The 15802-nt window shown below is 37.2% G+C and overlaps 1 protein-coding gene across 1 annotated transcript in view; it reads left to right on the forward strand.

Annotated features, from left to right (window-relative positions):
* The first annotated feature begins 14768 nt into the window (after positions 1–14768).
* LOC144665873 (uncharacterized) overlaps positions 14769–15802 on the forward strand; it is a 34189-nt gene continuing 33155 nt past the window's right edge. The window contains exon 1 of the mRNA XM_078527158.1: positions 14769–14779. The gene's annotated coding sequence lies outside the window, so the exon portion shown is untranslated. The remainder of the gene's footprint in view (positions 14780–15802) is intronic.

Consider the following 15802-nt stretch of genomic DNA (forward strand, 5'->3'; position numbering starts at 1 on the left):
GAGCCGTACGTGATGCAACGCGCCGTCATGCGATACTTGTTTGCAGATCGTCTGGTGATATCGTATTCTGACAATGGTCGCTTAGGTTGGAGGGTACTGATAAGCGTAGAATCCACAAAAATTAACCTCCAAAGTTCAATTCGATCTTTGATGCACGTACACTTAAACTAAAGAGCTCTTTTTTTATTTTTTTATTTTATTTTATTATTTGCTCACACAAAGGTTACAAGACACTACATTTACAAATTTTACAATTCAAAAAGAGAACAAAACTAAAACAGTAAACTTAGAAAAAAAACAAACAAAAGAAAACTAGTAGGTATTGCACAATTACAAGACTTACAATACAAGAGAGGACAAAACTTACAGTGAATTAAAAAAAAAAAAGGTAGCAACGCAGACGTTATAAAGGAAAAAAATAGGTATTACAGACTTTAAAAAAAAACAACTTACAATACAAGAGAGAACTAAACTTACAGTAAAACTAAGCAAAAAGAACAGTAGCAAAGCGGACTTACTCAGGGGAAAAAAATAGGAATTAAATATAGTTCAATAAATTTTCATAGGTATATTTACATTGATAACTAAAATTGCTTTTGTTTTTTTTTTTCGATCTAGATTAGATTCAAATCAGTTTTCCCCATATTTTCAAAAACAAGTGCAATTTTTTTTGGGCGATATGACTTTGTTTTAAAATATCGAGTTTGTCTTGGAGGCGGAGAAGAAAGCTTTCAAAACACAAGTTGCCGACACATGAACTCGTCGCAAAAATATGGTATTTGGCTATAAGAAGGGTGACATTAAGTGCCTGTTTGTTTTGGGTGTCTTGAAACCAACCGTATAGGACAGCGGATTCAGTCAGAGTGAGAGTCTGTTCCAATTTCGAGCGCCACCATCACGTGAATCTATTCCAGAAAGCTTTAGATACAGTGCAGTGGTACAGTAAGTGACTTATTGTTTGTTTTTCAGTTTCGCATAAAGTGCAAATATCGCTTTCAACAATGCCAGCTCGAAAAAGGCTGGATCTGGTAGGTAAAATATGGTGAATTATTTTATACTGGAAAGCGATTAATTTAGAATCTTTAGTTATTAGGAAAGGCAATGAGTACACATTGTGGATGTTTTCTTTGGTGAAACCATAATTTAGGATTCTATTCTCTGAAGTCGGTGGATCTACATTGTTGCTAAGGAGTGTGGCGTAGGCCGTTCGTGTTGATGGAAGGTCTTGGAGAGGGGGTGGTTTGGGCCAAGTTGTTTTGTTTCAATTTTTGCTTCCATTCTGATGGAATAGCAGCGATGAGGCCATGATAGAGTATGAACGGGATTTTATTGTTCACTTTGCGTTTGATTTCTTCTAGTGAAAGGAAGGTATTATCGTCATTTAAAAGATCTTTAATGCGTGTTATCTCAGCTTGAAATAAGGGTTTGTAAAAAATTGGCTGACCTCCAATCAGGATGCGACTGTTGTTCCATATAATTTCGCCTTCAGTAAGTTTAAAAGAATTATATTCCTGCCAATACTTAAGTAAAGTGTGGTGAAAAGGGGGGAGGTTATTTAGGTTGAGATACTTGGTGTCGTACTGACGTTTTGTAAGGAAAGACAAACCCCCGTAATGGGCAGTGGCAAATTCTGGAATTACTTTCCATGCGGGGTCATCGTGGTCGGATAGTCTCTTAATCCAAGCTATTTTGAGTGCTTTATCCATCAATACAAAATCCAACATCCTAAGGCCTCCGTGGCTTATGTCTCCTATTATTGTCTTTCTTTTTATTTTGGGCGGTTTTCCTTCCCATATAAAATTAAAGGAAATTTTGTTAATCTCTTTCACATAAAAATCCGGAATCTCGAGTACAGAGGTGTTATAAATTAGCTTTGACAAACCAAGTGTTTTTACGATTTTGATTCTGCCGTGGAGGGTAAGCTTCCTTCTTTTCCAACTTTTAAGGGTATTTTCTAGCTTGCTTATTTTGTCGGCAAAATTCAGGCTATCTGCAGCGTCAGAGTTATATGAAAAGAAAATGCCGAGGGCTTGAATCGGTTCTTGCGGCCATTTAAAATTATATGGCGTATCGGTCCTGTGTCTCCAGACCCCGAGCCACATTGCTTCTGTTTTGCTCGTGTTTATTTCTAAACCAGAGGCAAGTTTAAATTCGTGTAGAAGTTTCAATAGATTGGCTACGGAGCGATTGTCGCTAACAAATACTGTTGTGTCATCTGCAAATTGAGTGACCTTTATTTCCTTTCCACCAATAGTAATCCCTTTAATGTCTTTGTTGTTTTTCAAGGCTTTTGCCAAAAGCTCAATAACGATCACGAAAAGAAGACCTGATAATGGGCATCCTTGCCTGACGCTTCGCTGTAGTTGGAAAGAGGGCGAAGCATGGCCGTTGTTCAAGACATAACTGGACACATTGTAGTAGATAACATCTATCCATCTTTGGATATCCGGGCCGAAATTGAAGAGTTTGATTGCGGATGATAGGTAGTTCCATTCTATAGTGTCAAAAGCTTTACGAAAGTCTAAAAAAATTGCGATTCCTTGTATTCATCTTGCCAAGTTTACAAATTCATTTAGTTTCCGACCATGACAACGGCGGTTGTCTTACAAGAATTCAAAATTAACGTGGTCGCTTGATCATAAACGTTCGTATCATATAGGTTATAAAAGATGAAAAGATAAATGTTTTCTTTCTCTTCTTTTCTTTTTAAATGTCAGTGTTATTATTGTAAGATTCTGACAACGCGAGTCATGTTTAATTATTATATATACCGGACATTCTTTTAACTGTTGAGCGAACAAATTGCACAGGTATAATAGTAATTGTGATTCCCAGATTAGAGAGCTCCTGAAGAAAATAACAACCCAACTGACTTTAAAAGAAGCGAGCTACAGACTGACGTAGCTGTACTTCTGCATCTGTGTATGTGGCGTCTGAAGGAGAGCGTTCAAAATTTCACTCCCGCAGGTTCCAGTATCAATTAATAGCAACTGTGAAAACAATAACTACTGCCAAATTCTAATTCGATCGGGAAAACACGGCCCACAAGCTTCTCTGAGCTTTACAAAGACGACCGTGTTTAGGTAATGGTAAGGTAAAGTGATGTTAGAGAAAATTTCTGTTACACTATCAACGATCTAGAGTAAAACTGCAAACGACAAAAGCTGATTTAATTAAAACAACGACTGCAGCTAATAGATACCTGAGATACCTTTTAAAATACAGATTGCGTATCGGTTTTCGCATTTTACACGATTCGCATTTTTAACAGTTGGGTCGGTCCTGATATGTCACGTTAAGGTCGTGCAAAGAAACAAATTTGAAAACTAACTTTGGGACTTAAACGGATCTTACCTGCTTTTTCTCTGGCAGTGCTACAGCGTACTGGCGTACACACACGACCTTCAAAAGCTTTTCAAAGCGATCATGTGAGCCGTACGTGATGCAACGCCGTCATGCGATACTTGTTTGCAGATCGTCTGGTGATATCGTATTCTGACAATGGTCGCTTAGGTTGGAGGGTACTGATAAGCGTAGAATCCACAAAAATTAACCTCCAAAGTTCAATTCGATCTTTGATGCACGTACACTTAAACTAAAGAGCTCTAGAAAAGAATGCTTGAAGAGCCAAGCAGAGAGGGTAGGAAGTTAAAACTACTAGTAAACCGAAAGACTTTGGTATTTATTCGATTAAACGCCCAACCTCGAATAAGTGCCCACCTCGAATAAGCGTTTACCCTGTAGGTATGAAAATTTTACACACGCCTAGCCTCGAATAAGCGCCGAGCCCCACCCCCATAAAAAATGAAGTGCACGAGAGGAGTAAAATAAAAGGAGTGAAATTGACTAAGTACTACCAACTGAAGAGACTGCCCCAAAGTCCGCGCTTTCTTAGTAATTTACAGAAACTGTCAATGAACAGTTAAAATACAGCTTTGGTACACCTTCACGTTTTGAAATTATTTACTGTTTTCTTGCAAAATAAGCGTACTTCTTGCTAAAAATGATGAAAATTTAATAGGCACCCCGCATCGAATATTAAAGTACCCACCTGGAATAAGCGCCCACTCTCAAGGTCAGAAATTTAATAAGCGCCCAGGGCGCTTTATCGAATAAATACGGTATGCAAGTTTCCGCACAGGCGGATGGAACGAGAACGAAACTATTTTTTTGAAATCATTGTATCGTATTTAGTGTGTAAACAGTACATAGAACTCTTTAGGAGTATTAAAGCCCACAGAGCATTGCCTTTTCTTTCCTTTCCTTGGGATATTTCTACTCGCAGGCCAAAAGTCTCTGTCAAAAGTGGAAATCTTCGAATCAGCGGTTTCCATATCAGGTTCCAGGTTCTCTCGGTTTTCGCGCCATTTCTTGGCGTCCTTTTTGAAAGGTGAGAAATTTTTGAACAAGAACGAGCTGTCACTGTTTGAAGTCTGCTTTAGTTGAGCAAAATCCAGTTTTCCTGCTTAGTGACCATATATGGAAATACAAGGAACTTTTGGGGCATACGGGATATCTACCAGTTATCCACTTCAGAAAAAGAGCGGAAAAGCGTGGGTTAATTGAATATTAAATTGAAGGGATACTACAAGTACAGAAACAAACATGTACTATTAAAATAGTGTAAATCTTTTGAGAAAAAGTGAAAATTCACGTCGCAGTGATATTAGCGGATATTGGATTACAAACTCTGAAAGTACTTCTAACACGCTAGCACACTATCATTTCTTGGCCAAATTTAATTGCACAAATGAATGCTTTAATTTGAATCTTTGGCTTTATCCAGTTTTATCAACTGTTTAGCCAATTGTTAAGAAAGCCTCTGTTGAAACATTCTAGTCTGTGTTGAAATACTTTCACTAAACCTAACAGGCCGTTGAAACGGTGAAGTGAATTATTCATGCATTTTTTGTTTGAGGCCATACAATATCTGTTTGTTTGTAGTGCCTGTTGGCACAAATGACATTTATTTGAATTTAATTTTTAATATTTTATAGTCTTTATACAATTTTGCAAAACTGTTAACGAGTCAGAATTAAAAGAAATAAAAGCAAAACCAAACCAAACTACTATTTGAAGTCTCGTTACACCATTTTTTCGAAAAACTCGGTAAAGTTCGAGATATTATCCTGAAATGAATATTTTTTTTTCTGTTTTCTTGTTTGGGGGCTAGATTGATACATGTTTATAGTGTGTATTTGAAATATACTTCATGGAATTTTGATTCGAAGTTATTAAAATGATCACCGTTTATCAGTGTATAAGTAAAATGTGAAAGGGTTATCTTGATGAAGTGGGATTATGTGCACTTGCACAACTGACACCTAAAAGCGTTAGTTCTTAGCGAACTTAGAACTAGAAATATAAAGAAAACATGCAGCCGTCCATACAAGGACGAAGTAATAAATTGAAGTTATGCTAGCTACAGATACAGAAACAAAAATTATCTATTAAACCAGTGTCAATCTTTGAGAAAAAGGAAAATTCACAACGCAGTGATATTGGATTTCAAAGGAACCTGAAACACGGCTTTTTTAAAATTTAATTTTAAATTTTAATGAAATGTAATTTTGTGAAACTATTGCCGAGAAATGGTAGAATTAATAGCGAAACAAATCCGGAATAAATTATTTGAAGTCTTGTTATATGCTTTTTACACGAAACGCGGTAAAATTCGTGATATTGTCCTAAAATGGATAATTGTCTTCCTGTCTTGTTATTAAATAGTGTGTATTTGAAATAAACTTCCTGGGATCAGTTTTTACTTGGAGAAATTTTAAGAGGAGATTTGTAGAAGAATCCGACAACGTCCGGTAATGCTATGAAAAATTGTTCGCTTATCCTTTGCATGAAGGTAGTCCTTATTAAAACTAAAAACGTTATGTTGTTTTTTTCTTCAAATATTTTTACTTTTCTGAGAAAAACGAAATTTTTTGATTTGACATCTAGACTCGTCTAGACTCGATTGAGAGGGTACAAATTGGGTTGAAAATTGACCATTTTCAATCGATTCGTATGTCAAAACCATCACGCGCAGAAAAAAATAAATACAACCGGTCTATTGCATGACTCTTCCTTGTCCAAATAAGCATAGTTTCAAGAGTTTTGATTTAATCTAATTATTTTACGGTAAACAAAACCAGACTATTCTCACGCGAAATGAAAGTCGGTCGGTCAAAAGAATCGTCATTTTCACTATGTGCCTTATCTCAGAATTCCTTGAGATAAATATATTTCAACTGTAGAAGGATGATACTTTCAAAATATTTAAAGTTTTGTCTGGGTAAATGATTAAGCACTTGTCAAAAAATTATTCAAAATCGTACAAAAACGACACAAAATCACGCAAGCTTTCGAATGCGTGACCAAAAGTATTACCACCGTATTTGTTCTTTAAATCAATTTAGTCGCAACACTAGCAATACCAAGGCATAAATCATAATAAATATGTTCACCTTTGCTTGATTATGATATCCTGTCCCATGCAATACGTTTTTTCCTGTCATTTCTTCAATGGCTTCCCGTTCAGTTCGCATGCCGCTTGTCGAATCCGTCTGCGACTGGTGAATTTGAAGCAACCACCGATACGAGTTTAACCAAATATGTATCGTTATGATTAACAAGCCCTTTTTGTGTTACTTGATTAAGCCATATTTCAGGTTATAGCCGGCAAAGCGTTTTCGATAAGCCACTTTGCAGTGCCTGTTGGCACCGTTGTTATTCCAGGTGAAGTATAAGACAAGCGAGACAAGCGTGACAGTTTTTTTTATACTTAAGGGGTGGGGTGAGGAAGGGTCTTAAATTTTTAGATGAATCAATGGTTTGAAAACGTTTGGGGATGAATTGTCACAAACTCGTATTTGCTACGTGATTTACTTTACTTATCAGTTCTGCTTACCCTCAAAATCAAAGAGAGAAAAACCGTAAAAGTATTGACAAAAAGCCGCTGTCAGGAAAGAGTGTTGTAATCTATTAAAGTTAGACTTTCTAAAGTCGTTTGCTTCTCGTTTCCGGTTTGGTGGTAGTCTATAATCTACTAATTGCTGGTTGCTCCTTCTATAAAAACCATATAATTCAGTTATGTACTTCATTATTCTCCAAAACAACAAAGTAAAATAATTGACCTTGTGTGTGCGAGAATTCACGTTGTTTACTTTTAGGAGACGAGACTAATGTAATTTACTAAACTCGATTATAGATGTTTGAATGATTTCTTTTTTCTCACGAACCATTTGTGGAGCAACCGGCACAACACAGTCCCCGTAAAGTGCTTTTTCCTTCAGTTGTCTGGTGAACTGTTGGAAACTCCACATGTTCTCGCTGCACTTGGTATCTCATGGAAGTTTCTTGTTCTTTTAAAACGATAGTTGGCAGTCCTTGCTCGTATGATCGACGCGATAAAAGTAAATTAATAACCGAGGTCCCTTTGCTCATGTAACAAGGATACAGAAAATCATAAGTCCCTCTGGTCTTTTGCTGGTGTTAATGGCGAACAGGAACTTATTCTCCTTAGAGCATGCTCTAAGGAGAATAAGTTCCTGTTCGCCATTAACACCAGGTATCTTTAACAAGCAACAGGATGTTAGCGCTTTTACTATCTGTCCCTTTCATCGATCCGAGCTTGGAATTGGATGGCGAAAAAGTTCCAGTACATGCACAGTTCCTCACGAGATTGTTTATCACAGTAAAGGGAAGACTTCTAAAGGAGATAGAGATGTAGGAAGAGAAATATCAAATGTCATATTCCAGAAAACTGGTATCCTTGTTCCCGTGGGGTCAGGTTTGACGTTGTGAAATTCTTTTACATCCCCATGTAAAATACGGTATTAGTTTGTGACAATTCATCCCCAAACGTTTTCAAACATTTGATTCATCTAAAAATTTAAGACCCTTCCTCACCCCACCCCCTAAGTATAAAAACTGTCACGCTTGTCTCGAAAGTATGCAAATTTATACTTCACTTGGAATAATAACGGGGCCAACAGGCACTGCAAAGTGGCTTATCGAAAACGCTTTGCCGGCTATAACCTGAAATATGGCTTAATCAAGTAACACAAAAAGGGCTTGTTAATCATGACGATACATATTTGGTTAAACTCGTATCGGTGGTTGCTTCAAATTCACCAGTCGCAGACGGATTCGACAAGCGGCATGCGAACTGACGGGAAGCCATTGAAGAAATGACAGGAAAAAACGTATTGCATGGGACAGGATATCATAATCAAGCAAAGGTGAACATATTTATTATGATTTATGCCTTGGTATTGCTAGTGTTGCGACTAAATTGATTTAAAGAACAAATACGGTGGTAATACTTTTGGTCACGCATTCGAAAGCTTGCGTGATTTTGTGTCGTTTTTGTACGATTTTGAATAATTTTTTGACAAGTGCTTAATCATTTACCCAGACAAAACTTTAAATATTTTGAAAGTATCATCCTTCTACAGTTGAAATATATTTATCTCAAGGAATTCTGAGATAAGGCACATAGTGAAAATGACGATTCTTTTGACCGACCGACTTTCATTTCGCGTGAGAATAGTCTGGTTTTGTTTACCGTAAAATAATTAGATTTAACCAAAACTCTTGAAACTATACTTATTTAGAGAAGGAAGAGTCATGCAATAGACCGGTTGTATTTATTTTTTTCTGCGCGTGATGGTTTTGACATACGAATCGATTGAAAATGGTCAATTTTCAACCCAATTTGTACCCTCTCAATCGAGTCTAGACGAGTCTAGATGTCAAATCGAAAATTTCGTTTTTCTCGGAAAAATAAAACTTTTTGAAGAAAAAAACAACATAACGCTTTTAGTTTTAATAAGGACTACCTTCATGCAGAAGATGAGCGAAATCCCTGTATTTTAAGAATTGCCGCAAAAAACAATTTTTGTTCGATTCTTCTACAAACTTGCTCTTAATCATCATTGTTTCAGTTGCAAAAGTGTGAAAGCATTCTTTTGCTGAAGTGGTATCATGTCTACTTGCAAAATTGACGTGCAGGGCGTTGGTTGGCGTCTTGATTCTAAGTGACAATATATGGAACATATTCAGCCGTCTGCATAAAGTCAAAGTGAAATTCAACTGGAAAGATCTTCAGTTCACAGTTGATGGTGTCCTCTATGCGGCTTTGACCAGTCATCTCCCAGATCTCATCATATGAGATCCAGAGCTCTTCGTTTTGACCATCGGATTTTGAGGATCTTCAACAAACATTTATTGATGAAGGTGCACAGCCTTTTAGTCAATGCCTTTGTTGATCTCTACGTTTCTGAGCCATACAAAAGGACAGAGTTGACATTCGAGTTGAAGATTCTGCGTTTCGTTTTTAACCGAGTGACATTTGCTTTCCAAACAGTCATTGGTATTGAAAACATCATCTGTGTAATCTGCGACCTCTTTCCTCAGTCTTCTGTATGTTGATGTTGGGCTCCACTTGTTTATCAACTCCTCTTAAACTCAATTTCTCCTTTATCTTTCATATCAGCCAGCCGGTTTGTAAGTAGAGACAAATCTTCGGTAAAACCTAGACCTTCCAGCCGGTGGTTCAATGTCCACTGAATTCCCCACCCGGCGTTTCCCCTCATAGGAGGTTTTAGACACCCTGCAGTCAAGCACAGTAAGAAACAACCTCGTCCCCAAGGCGCTTTTCCCTTTAGAGCGGGAGGGGCTTTTCTGAAGGGAAAAGCGCCAGCTGGGGATGAGGTTGAGTAAGAAAGTTCAGCAGAGCAGGGAAGAGAGTTGTTGATCTGATGCGGAGTCGGATTGGGTCGAGCGCGCTCAACTGCAGTTGAAAAAACATGGCGGCAAATAAGATTTGGTGGCTGGTGGAGAAAAGTGCTGCGCAAAAAGGAAGAGATTTCCACGGAATTCTTTTGGGCTTGAAATAACGGTATTTTTCCTCAACTTTAATAAGTTAGAAAGTGTACGATCCTGTGATTGCAGTGTTGAATTATCACTAGTAAAACCAACTTGCTCGAAAGGCCTCCTACCTTTCCTTCGAATGAATGAATGAATGAATGAATGAATGAATGAATGAATGAATGAATGAATGAATGAATGAATGAATGAATGAATGAAAGAATGAATGAATGAATGAATGAATGCATGAATGAATAATAACCTTATTTCAACTCGGGTTGATGAGGCTGATTAGGCCTTTAGCAAGATTATGCTAATTTACCGAGAAAAATAACATTAAACGATAAGAAAATTGAAATGAAAACATTACAAAATATAAATATATTGTACATAAATTCGGTATATTTAGCTGCACATTATGCGCTGGATGTTTTCATCGCGTGATGGTTTAACAGTAACGGATCTGCGAGAAGTAGGCAAATGGGGCGTGCCCTAAATCCCATTTCTCTCGCGCCTTCGATACGTCCTGCACAAGAGTAAGCCTTGAAAACGATAACAAAAATGCGACAAAAAATCAAATTTCATTCCAGTGAAAATCTATAACTGTGATCTGTTAAAGTGATTTTCATTTCCTTCTCCCCTATAGTGAGTGTTTTGAATTCGGTATTTAATTTTCTTGTCTTCATGAAACCCAACTGAATAAACAGTGTTGCACGAACTATTGGGTGCATAAATAAAAACACGAAAGGAAACGCATGATGCTTTGTATTCTATTGGCTAACCTTGTTTTATTTCGATACTAACTCGAAACCTTTAATACAAATTAAACTATACAGGTGGTTACACCATGTATACATTCCGAGCTGACACGTTTCGCAAGGGGCGGATCATTACAAACCATCTGAATGCATGGTTTATTTGGATCATTACGCTCGACCAAAGGCTCAAATTTGTTACGTCTTCAAAATTAAAGTTGCTCAATATAACAAAATCAAAACCAAAAAGATGATGTTTGATCACTTCTTTGCTTCCGGTTAGTTTCACTCCGGTTTGCTTGTAGTTAGGTTCACCCCTGTTTGCTCGCAGTTAGCTTTATTCATCTGGTTTGCTTGTGGTTAGCTCTTACTCTCAGTTGCTTGTGGTTAGCCTTTCACTTCAGTTTGGTTGGAGTTAGCTTGGTTTGGGCAATATGCTGTAAACCCTCAGCTATAACCTCTGCCATTTCCATTCAAAATTAAAATATAGGCAAAAAGTGAAAATGAAAATAAATAAATTAATGAATGAAAATCAACCTTATCCTAAATGTAGATGTTTATTATTTCCTTTATACTTTAAAAGTTAAGACAAGTGATTTTCTTTCTTTTAAAGCTGGTAAAGCAACAACAAAAATGCCTAATTTACCACATGATATGTCTATCTACCCTGACATGCAGCCCCCCCCCCCTCCTTTTTTCTACATTAACGTTACATAATTGCCCGTTTTGCAGCATACATTTCCATCCAGACTTCTGGATGATAATGCTGTCGGTGGAATTATGTTTTGATTGATTTGGTTTGTTCTATTATTTGGTGTTGCTGTACACTGTACCCGGGAAAGGGGGGGGGGGGGGGTATGTGCTGCTCAACAGGGTATGCTTTTTGGCTCTCTGACTCTGAAACAGAAACAGGGTATACAAATCACCCTTTTGACTCTGGAACAGGGTTGATTTTTCTCCCAGAATCCTGATTAAACACGTTAAGCTATGAAACTCCGCTCCTTTCATCACTTAATATCGAAGCCACAGACGAAGTCAAGTGAGCTTTTTGTGATATATGCTAGTGTTTTTATTCTAACTTCATATATTTCCATTGTGGATATTGTCTGGAACAGGGTACCCATTTTGCAATGTTTGTCTGAAACAGGGTCGCAAATTCAGCCTTTTTAGTCTCAGCGACATCGCCGTAGTAAATTTGAGGGAGTACCACCGCCCCCCCCCCCCCCCCCCCCCCCCCCCCCCCCCTCCCAGACACGGTAAAAAAAATAAAAAAAAATATTTTTTATTTATAAAAAAAAATAAATAAAACGAATAAACAATTCTTAGCCGTAAAATGGTACAATGGCTCAGACTCAGCGGCACGCCCCCTGTAGTAAATTTTGGGGAGTCCCCTAGGCCTTTCTCGATTATGCTAGTAAAACTGGCATTTAATGCTACTAGAAATTCTTGCATAAAGCCAAAAAAATGCTAAAACTAGTGGTAACCACAGGTTAGAAAGTGCGGGCCTTGACGCACTTAGAAAAGGTACTGGCACGAGAGTGCGTAATTTTAGATATAGATGGCAGTGTCGATAAATAAATGATTAAATGGACAATAGACAATTATCCCGAGTAACGCGTCACGCAAGGAATGCATGTTTTTATCGTTTTGGGAAGTGTAATCGAGCACGCGGTGTGATTTGAGATGTGATTTTTCTCAGTCGGTAAACTCGCTATGTTGTGCTCGCCTTTTATTAACGTTGCGCGATTAATGATAAATCACGCTTAATTGCCGCTAACCGGCCGCGAACCAGTCAGAGTTGTTTTTTTGTCGGATTGACAGTTTAGTGAACTGTAGTCGAGCAAGCGGTGTGAATTGAGATGTGATTTTCCTCGGTCGATAAACTCGCTATGTTGTCAGTGTTATAACGAATTTCTCGAGAATAACCGTTGTTGGAACCATTTGCTTTGCCGTGGTTTATGCGTAATACAATCAGAGCAAATTTTCACAAAAGCAACACCCGTAAAACAAGTCTGCAAATTGTAATGTTTGCAATCTTCCATGTGACAGAAGCCAAGATCTTATGTGACAATTGTTCTTGGAGAACAGATTTTCTCTTCCGGTGATACGACAAACTGTCGTGATTGACACATTTTTTGCATTCCGATCGTTCTTAGTGGAAGAACAAAATTTTCAACTTCCGTTTTGCAGATAGTCTTTATAAACGTGGCGCGCACGCGTAATACGCAATCCGCTGGTCACTGTCAAGATTAGGGTTGCGGGCCTCTCTTGGGCCCGCAATAATGCCTGATTTCTTTAAAAAATGCCACTTGAATTCCAAAGAATGCTTTGTTTTATTTCAAACAAAACGAACGAACTCTTACATTATATGCTCATATCAACAACAGGTGATACTTAATAATTGTTTGTTTATAAAAATAAAAAAATAATTATTTAAATTTAAAATAAAAAATTAAAAAAACACACAAGCAAGTAACACAACACAAGTACACAAGTAACACAACGCACAAACAGTCGAGACAGACAGAAAACAATCAAATTAAGTAATAAAAATTTTGAAACTTTAGGATTATTTATCCTTCTGAGTTCTGAGTGCTGAAATCTGGATCACAGTCATGAAAAATGACAGAAAATGCTAGCAATTCTTTTTCAAGAAAAAACGAAAAAAAATGCTCGTTTGCCCAAAAAATGCCGAAAAAAATGCTAGCATAATCGAGAAAGGCCTAGAGTCCCCTCCCTCCCCCCCTCGGACATGGTAAAAAAGAATAACCTGGAACAATATTAATATTTATAAAAAAAGAAACTAAAAATTCTTAACCGTTAAATTGTACAATGGTCAGAATTCAAAGTTAAAATGCAAAATGATTAACTGGGGAGCGCCGCTTTTAGGCTTGCCTAAATCTATATAGTGAGAAATTATTATATTATTTGAAGTCTTGTTGCACCATTTTTTCGAAAAACTCGGTAAAGTTCGAGATATTATCCTGAAATGAATGTTTTTTTCTGTTTTCTTGTTTGGTGGATAGATTGATACATGTTTATTAAGTGTGTATTTGGGATATACTTCCTGGGATTGTGATTCGAAGTTATTGAAACGATCACCGTTTATCAGTGTATAAGTAAAATGTGAAAGAGTTATCTTGATGAAATGGGATTATGTGCACTTACATAATTGACACCTATTGTAAGACTGTTAGTTCTAAGTGAATTTAGAACTAGAAATAAATATAGAGAAAACATGCAGCCGTCCATTCAAAGACGAAGTAATAAATTGATGGTATGCAAACTACAGATACAGAAACAAACATTATCTATTAAAACAGTGTCAATAATTTGAGAAAAAGGAAAATTCACAACGGAGTGATATTGGATTTCAAAAGAACCTCAAACACGCTATCCTCGCCTTGTTGTAGTTTTATCGTGCTTGCTGGCACGAATGCTTTTTTAAAATTTAATTTTAAGTCCTAAATTGGATAATTGTCTTCCTGTTTTCTTGTTAAATAGTGTGTATTTAAAATAAACTTTCTGGGATCAGTTTTTATTTGAAGAAATTATAATCATCATTCAGTCAGTTGTATAACAAAAGTGTGAGACCATTCTCTTGGTGAGGTGGTATCATGTCCACTTGCAAAATTGACGTGCAGGGCGTTGGTTGGCGTCTTGATTCTAAGTGACAATATATGGAACATATTCAGCACGCCGTCTGCATTAAGTCAAAGTGAACTTCAACTGGAAAGATCTTTACTAGTTTTTTTTGCTTTTACTTTGTTGCTAATTCTTTCGTTTTCAGGTATTGACCAACCTGACAGCTTCTTTTTTATTTATTTCGTGTATTCGTGGAATACATTGAACTGTTTTTTATCGGCCATCGGTTAAAGTTCACTTGTTTCAAATCCGACTCATCCGACTCAATGATTGTGAAAGTTAAGCATGTAACGTGGAAACAAGGCGGCTACAATATACTGTCTGATATCTTTCATGATTGATTATTCCACTCTGTGAAGTAAACTGAAAACACCTCTAGTCTATGTGTATAAGGTGCTTAACATTGCGCTGTAATTTTAAGTTCAATGGATGAAATAAATATTGTATACTTTAGTTTCTAATGTCACCTTGTATTTGTTTGTATCAATTTCATATAGTGTTCTTGGTTTGTTGTAGTTGTAGCCAGTCGATATTGAACCTTTCCGTTAATTTAAATCGCGCATTCCGATAAAAAATCAAATTTTCATTTCAGTGAAAATCTGTAATTGTAATCTGTCTCACTGATTTTCATTTCAAAGCGTTTTTAAACTTGTTTTTGCGCTCTGTAGTGATTGCTTTGAATTCGGTATTTAATTTTCATATCTTCATGAAAACCCAGCTGAATAAACGGTTGTTGCACGTACTGTTGGCCGATGAATAAATTAAAGCACGGCGCGAGGGAGCGCATGTTTTGCAGTTTATCGACTAACATCGTTTTATTTCGATACTCGAAATCCCTAACACAAAGGGGTCTACAAACTATACAGGTGGTGGTTACACCCTGTATGCATTCTGAGCTGCCACTTTTTGCAAAGGATGGATCATTACCCTCGACCAAAGGCTCAAATCCCGACCAAAGGCTCATATCCTCAAAATTAAAGTTGCACATTTAGAATCAAAACCAACAGAAGATGTTTAATTTGGTGATTATAGGAAAAGACGTGAAAATGAACCGACCACGTCCCTTGTATGCCTAACGCAGAGCTATGGAACACAGCAAAGAGGGAATCACTGCAGAGTGTAATTTACTGTTATAGCAAGGCAATTCAACTTACCTTATCTCCTCCGCGCGCAAGATCGTCGAGACTAGATGTGAATCAGTTAACGTCCCTTGTATGCCTTAATAATTTTACGCCGAGCTATGGAACGTACTGCAAAGAGGGAATCACTGCAGAGTGTAATTAACTGTTATAGCAAGGCAATTCAACTTACCTTATCTCCTCTGCGCGCAAGATTGTCGAGACTAGATGTGAATCAGTAAATTAACGCAGGCGTATTTATCAGCAAAGCCCAAACGCGTGAAGCCATACACTGCTTCAATTCGTGACACTTCAAAATGATTTTTTGCGGATGTTAACGTTTTATACAGTACCAATATAGAGGTACATCTTTTGCATAAATTCCGTCAAGCACGCTGGAAATTTGTTGATCGAGCCTACGAG

The sequence above is a fragment of the Oculina patagonica genome, chromosome 1 (assembly GCF_052425735.1).
Source record: "Oculina patagonica isolate OP01 chromosome 1, crgOcupat, whole genome shotgun sequence".
Classification (NCBI taxonomy): domain Eukaryota; kingdom Metazoa; phylum Cnidaria; class Anthozoa; order Scleractinia; family Oculinidae; genus Oculina; species Oculina patagonica.